Here is a 7372-nt window from a genome sequence, read left to right as displayed (position 1 = left end):
CACTTTTCTCCATGACCAGTGTCGAAACATGTCTAGGGCACTGGTTCTGTGTAGAGGTGGAGCCTCAGTCACAACTGCTTTGTTTTCCAGCCATCCCTTTTAAAGTACCCAATTCTTCAGGACCATGGGTCACCCAAAGATTTGGTGCTCCTCTGTGAGCTTTTAGAGCACGTGGCTGGATAGTTTGAAAATGTAATATGCCTTATGATTGGGGTGGGATTTGGGTACAACTTAGCTCTTTTCTCAGTACCTGAAGTGCACAGAAGATGAAATACAGATAAAAAAAAAAAAAAAAAAGCTCTGCATGGAATTCTTGGTCTCAATATTGTCTCTATGCCAGAGTAATTTTAAATTGGGTCAATTCCTCAGCTAGCTCAGCTGATAAACCAGACTTGCTCCCAATATGAAAATCACACTAGATTCTTCCTTCTCCTCAAATCTGATTCTAGGTCCTTGGAAAAATTCCACAGGAGTCTTCTTCAACTATTTTTAATCCCTTCTGTTCTTTGCCCTGTCCTGTTTCCATGCTCCAGTCCCTTTCTTTGTAGATATGAGCTACGTTCCCACCGACGTCATTAGCATATCAATTGTTTGCTCAGAGGACGGTCATTATGACTCTGTTCATCTCTGTTATTACTCGTTGCCCTTACACTGGTGCTGGAGGCCTTGTCAGCACCCGCAGAAACAGAAAACATTGTATGATGGGGCAATGACCATAGCAACAACATCACATTAATCAGGGTCTGTAGTCTGTGAGAAGACCAACTTCCCAAACCATCAAACTGTGTGATGCAAGGGACCATCAAGTTCCCTTTCAGCTGAGAAACTACAAATCCCTCAGATATTCACCCCCAGACCTCCTTTCTGCAGGTGAGAACATGAATCAGCCAGGAGCAATCTAACTCCACATAAACCTTTCAGAGGACAATTGACATTTAATGTCATGGTGAATGTTAGAGCAAAACAATTCTGGGCTGTCTGAAGCATTTAGTTTGCATCCCTCATAGGGCTGATGGTTTGGATTCCCCCACTTTAGGGAACATGCCTCAGACAGTTGGGTCTGAGAAGCAAACCTTACAAATCGTAGTGGATTTCGACAAAATAGGCTGATTGAGTTGCTAGGAAAGAAATAATAACCATTCATTTATATTGAGTATTAATATATTTATATATTTTATATATATATACAGTGTATTACAAATAAATACGTACATATAAAATGGGTCTCATCATCTGTTCTGAGAAAAATGACACACCTGTAAACTTATGAAGCCAAGTGCACACGGACCCTCTTTTCCACTGTTGATTTGTCCAGGTGTAAACATCCTCAGGGGTACCTTTGTAGTAATCAGCTCAAGTTCAGTCCCTCAGCATTGCTGCTACTACAAAATGACTGCAAGTCAGGGGATGCACACAGGGTCCTGCGTTGACAGATCATGCACACTGGGAGGCACAAACACATTTATACTCACCCAGATAGCTTGTTGAGATTGTGGGAATTACTGCTGACTGATTTAGGAGTGGAAAATGAGATAAATAAGTCTTCCAAGATAGACATTTCCTATAAAATATGGATACGTTCAGTAGACGGGACAGTTTAAAACTGCTAATTCCTGATCCTCCTGACTTATCCTATCACTCTCTTGTATCACAGGAAAGAAAAATGCAGGACCCAAATGACTGGGGACGTGGGCAGTAATAGTGAGGCCAGCAGTGAGGCAGACCTCATGTCACTGCGGTGGAGCTGGAAGGTCCCCAGGCTTGGTGGCAGAGGTTGCCACGAGAGCAGAGCTGCACAGGAGGTCTCAGAAGGAAGGTCTCAGGAGATCTGTCCCGGTCTCCCTGGCTGGCTGACTTAGACAATCTGCCTGGCTTATCACAGCTTGAGACAGCCCTTCAGCAGAGGGAGACTCCAGGCATTGAAAATGTCATGGGCTGTACTCTGAGATCAAATAGCCAAAATGCAGCCACAGAAAGGGTGCAGGGAACAGAGCAACGAGAGGCTGGACCCCAGGCTGGTGTGCTCAAAGTGCTCTCCAACTGGCAGAGACATCCAACTGTGCCTCTCTGTGAGGCAGCATGAGAGGCAGGGGCAGGAGGGGACCATTGCACAAGCCCAGCGCAACCAATACTGGAGGAGAGCAGGCTAACCGATGCGGCTGGTATGCTGCATTCCCAACACAGAGGAAGTCTGACAGGAACGATAAGGACTTTCAGGATGACATGGTGGGAATACAACCAGCTCCCAGAAGGAAAAATCAAAATAGAGTAGTAAATCCTTCCCTGTTCTTCTTCTTTGTCTTTCCAACTGAGCCACAGGACAGGGGAAAGTGCTCCTGTTGCAGTGATGATGTTGCAGCTGTGAAAGTTTGGCAGTTGTGGTGTCGGATCGAAGGTCATCTTGGCTCTCCAGAAGAGGTCTTTGGATGTGTGCAGACAGAATCCATTAAGAAAGCCACTCAGCCTGCCTGGAGAGCAAAAGGAGACCTCCCTGGGACTGAAGCCCACTGTTTTCAGTTTGTGGTCATGGCACATTTGTTTGCAAAGCAATATTCAGTCAGCCACAAGTCACAAGGTTCAACCCTCTTGGACTCTGCTTCAGGAACCTTAAATAAACAAACACAAAATCATGAGATAAGGAAAAAATAAAATTTCCTGAGGAAATACTCCCAAGAACGACACCAGAAGATGGCCATATTTTCACAAATTAATGGGTGAACCAGGTTCCACTCTTGGGTCTCCTCTGAAGCTTCATGTCAAACCTCACCCCATGACTTACTGCTGGGCTAGAGTGGCTTCTCTACCCAGCATAGCATAGCTCAGTCGGATAGGACCCACATAGCTCATGGGGGCAGAATCCAAGTCCTAGCCACTTATCTCCTTTTGCCTGTATGTTGCTGGCCTGCAGACCAGCAGGCTCAATCTAGTTGTGAGCAATGAAAGAGGAGTGTGATCTTGAGGCTGGAGGTAACACGATCCTAAAGATGTCGCCTTAGCAGTAGAGTCCAGTAACTTGTTTATGTAAAGGAGTGCATTAGGATTCACCTCTTTTTTGAGAGAGGAAAGGCAAGTTGCCAAGGGGGACTGTATGGTCTGGAGTGAACAGAAGATGATAGGAAGCCAGCAGGAGACCTGGACCCTATTCTCAGCTCAGTCGTTGACTCATGGACGCATTGAATAGGACACTCCTCCATGGATTAACTCTATACTTAGGCAATGTAAAAAATCAACTCGCTTGCTTTTGCAAAGCACTTTGAGATCATCAGATGTCAAGTGCTTGAATGTGCTTGAAGGACGTTCTGTCCTGTGCAAATGCACTGAAGTTCCCAAAACAGGTGTGCACGCCACCAGCAAAAGGACGCCTCTGACCTTTACAAACCCCTTCTACCAGTGCATCATGTTAGTGGAAAGCTTGGTGGCCTCCAGCTTTTTTCCAGGTAGAGAGCTCTGAGAGCTCTGCTATTCCCAGTCTGGGTCTCTGGCAGTGGTTCTGCAGCACTGGATCACAGGAGTATTCTGGGAGCTCAGACACATTTGAACAACAGTCTGAGCAATAAACCCTCCTGGGAACAATAGAAGTGTGGATGCTTTTATTGTCTCAAGTCAAAATTCTCTTCTGAAGGCACTTCTTCTTCAGCACTTTTTTTAGTTCACCAAAACAGTGAGTTTGCCTTGAATCTGAAATAGAAGGACAAAGTTCACATGCCAGCCCTTATCAACAGGAGCACCAGTTTTCATGTAATATCTTTATATAACTGAATATAACAATCAAAATATATTACTGAATATAGCATATAACAATTATTTGCTAATATTTATAGTATAAATTACAATGTACATTTTTTATCCTAAATAAAGATTTACTATTTATCCAGGCAGTTGCTATTGACTTTTGAGACAAAAACAAGTTGCTGATCTTATTAAAATACTTCTCCACAAATCCGTCTTCTGCGTATGAGCTGTTCCTTGGGTAGATCTAGATTTCCTCCTACAAGCGTTAGCGAGGTTTAGCTGTCAGTTTTGACATCTTAACCCTCTATTTCCCAGGTCTACCCTCTCTTGCCTGAAAAAAATAAGTCCTTTCTTAGGAACAGAGTAGATGGTTACCCAACATAGTACCCCTCAAAGAAAGCAAGAAAAGGTAATGTAAAGGTAACCCCAGACAGAGATGAAGGCATAGGGAAAGGTTTTCTGGATATCAGCACCAAACACAGCTTGTGTTTGTAATGATGGGCTGCATTTCCCATTCTCATCCATCAGCTAACCTTCTTGAGTGCTGATGCGAAGATGATGTCATCAGAAATAAAAGATCAGATATAGGATTATGATTTGCAGAAAATTCAAAGTAAAAAGTTAATTTCCTTAGAGAAGGTCACAGTTCAAAAGGTACTTGTTGAGATGTGATGTAGGGCAACACCTAAATGAATTACTTTCCAAAGTTTTGGTGGTGAATCGAATGCAAGATTTGCTCAAAAAAAAAAAAAAAAAAAAAGGTTTGTGTGGTGGGGAGAATAGGAAAATTGGAGCAACATGCTGAGTAAAAATATGCCTTTATTTGCAGAGGACACTCTCAGGCCACACTAATGAACCTGGAGCAATATGACCAACTGCTCGTGGGCAGACACAGTGAAGGTTTTCATTGCTGTTTAGTGCATGAGTGACCAATTGCTTTCCTTGTCCAGGAATCAAATATTATTGATCAACAATTGCAAGTATTTTTTCAAACACTTGAATCTGCAGAGCCTGAAGCTCACCCCCTCTGGAAGCAAGAGAGGGCAGCTCTAAAACACAGCTGCTGTTGCCTTCTGCTTGCTGTCTTCCCTGCTGTCTTACCCTAGGGCTTGAGCCCGGGTGAGCAGCTGTGTCACATGCAGGGCGCATGGTATTTATACTTCCTATGGTTGTGGTATCTGATAATATTGAGCATTACAACTGCTAACCATGTATGCAGAGTTAATGGGTCTCTGCTCTTGCTGTTTGCATCAGCATAGGTCAGCAAAGAATCCTTCTGGGACACTACAGTTTCAAGTATGGATGTAAGAGGCACCAAAGGTGGCAGTCACTGTGATGATATATGGTACACCAATGATAGCGCTCAGGCCTAATTCTTGCCGGTGTCACTTCTTGCTTGCAGAGCTTTAGGGCTGCTCTTTGCTGACGTGTGTGTGAGCAGTGACACAAGCAAAGAGGAGGCAGAGGCACAAGCCAGCAGAGGGGGCAGGACAGGGACGATACTAACAGGCAGACACATAAACCACTCTACAGACCCAGGAAACGCAGCTGAGATGAGCCTTTATACAAAGATGGGATCACTGCAGCAGTATGAATTTGAAGAATACCCTGTTCTGTGGCCCCTCTGGAAAGAACACGATTAATTCCTCAGCCTGGAAGAGGCTGTTGCTTTGCTGCCTGTGGCTTATGGTAGCTTGGGGGCACGGGGGCTGTGAAGATTGCTGCCTCTGCCTCACACTGCTTGCTTTCACACCCTTAGAACAAAACGTCTGCAAGTCCTGAACCCCGGAATCTTGTCTCTCACAAGATTTGAGGCTCAGTTCCGGCACTCTGTGTGCAGCTGAGGGCAGAGGGCTGCTGAGTGGGAGCATTTCGCTTACAACCCAAACAGAGCCAAGGTTATTTTGTGCTTCTGCAGAACTGCAGGGATAGGCACGACCTGTTTCGTGAGAGGTCACACTGTTCCTCCAGATTCATCTCCAGCCCTGTACAGCAGAACAGTCCCGGCTAAGACAAGGTGGCTATCTGTAGATGATGTCCCTGGGCTATGTTTGCAGATTTCTTGGCTGCACTTGTGTCTTTAGGGGGAAGGCGAGAGTACAGTCTCGATACACACGTGTGGTCATTGGTTGGGCTCATCTAAATGTACCTTTTTTTTCTGCATCAGGACTGTCCTTGCAGTAACTTAGCTCTCAAAGAACCAGTCTGAAATTGAAGAGGTCTTAACCATGTATATCTCCAGCAACTGTGGCAACTGTACATGCAAACTAGAAAAATTTGGGCTTGTAAAACTGTTCTGTTTCTCTTGCTCACTACTCAGCAAGCTTTGGCCCTGTTGTGATGTATGAGAGGTATGCACAACACTTGGTGATGAGTTGTCCATGCTCAATGGAAGCAATGCTGAGAGAAGAGGACAAAACAGCCATCCCCTTTATTTTCATGCATCATAGCACATCAAACATGCTCTCTTCTGGGTAGCAGACTTATGAGGCAGAGATGCTTCTGTCACTGTTCAGCACAGCCTGGCCCAGTCCTGCTGGTGGCTCCTCAGTACCCCATAAGCCCCTCACCCCCAGGCAGCTGGGGATCACTGACTTATTACATCCCTGAACAGCACATCTCACACTCATCCAGTACCCTGCTCTCAGCCCTGAACGCTCTAGCCCAGCTCTGGGGCTTCCTGAGGGCCCTTCTGGCATCATCTGCAGGCCCTCTTGAGCAGTCTGCAGTAAGATTAGGGTTAAAACAGTAGCAAAGTTTTTTTTTTTTTTTTTTTTCTTTTTTCTGGTGTGATAACCTCTAAAAGAAGTGGAGCTATGAAAGCACAGACCTTGCAAAGTATCCAGGCTCTGTCGGTAGCATACAGCATTGGTCATAGGCTGTCTCTGCAATGAAATGGACTCCCACAAAGACAGTTGCTCTGTTTCCATTGTCCAAAAAAGAAAGAAAAAAAAAAAAAAGCAAAGCACCATTAAAAGAACACATTTCACTTGAGAGGCAGGGCATGCTGAATTCATTTTTAAGGTATTGGCCATATGGTCATTTCCATTTCAGAAAACTTGTGTTCAGCAGGATCCCAAGCGCACGCACAGACAAAACGAATGATAAATGAGCATCTGCTTGCTTAAAACCCAGTGTTTGACATAGTTTGTTTTCTTAAGCAATTAAAACACATCTTGGCAGTCTCCATCCCATTCCAGAAGGGGGCTAGTATCTCTTCCTTTCACTTTGATTAAATGTTTGCTTTGATAAAATACTTAGTAATATGCTTTTTTTAAAGTTAACTCATTCACAGAAGAGATCTGACTAATGGAGGAGGATTTATACTTTTGGGGGCCTCTGTCATTTCTTTACTGCTTGTCCTGACACTCAAGGAGGCTTACAAGTTTCCCAGCAAACGGAGGTTACTTTGAGAAGAGATTACCGTTCAATTAAAGCTGATCAAAAAAACCCTCCTCTGGTCTTATATCATCCTAATGGACATCTGAAATGTCCACAAGTGCTGCCAAGGAATAGCCCATTAATCTCTGAAGTGGTGCAGGTGTGTTTCTTAACACAAAGGGCATCCTGTTTAAAAAGGATGGAAATGCCACTAATATACCAAATGGCTACCACACACTTAAGCTTCCTCCTTCAGCTA

The sequence above is a fragment of the Cygnus olor genome, chromosome 3 (genome assembly GCF_009769625.2).
Source record: "Cygnus olor isolate bCygOlo1 chromosome 3, bCygOlo1.pri.v2, whole genome shotgun sequence".
NCBI lineage: Eukaryota > Metazoa > Chordata > Aves > Anseriformes > Anatidae > Cygnus > Cygnus olor.
The sequence above is the reverse complement of the archived record's forward strand: the minus strand, read 5'-3'. Positions refer to the sequence as shown.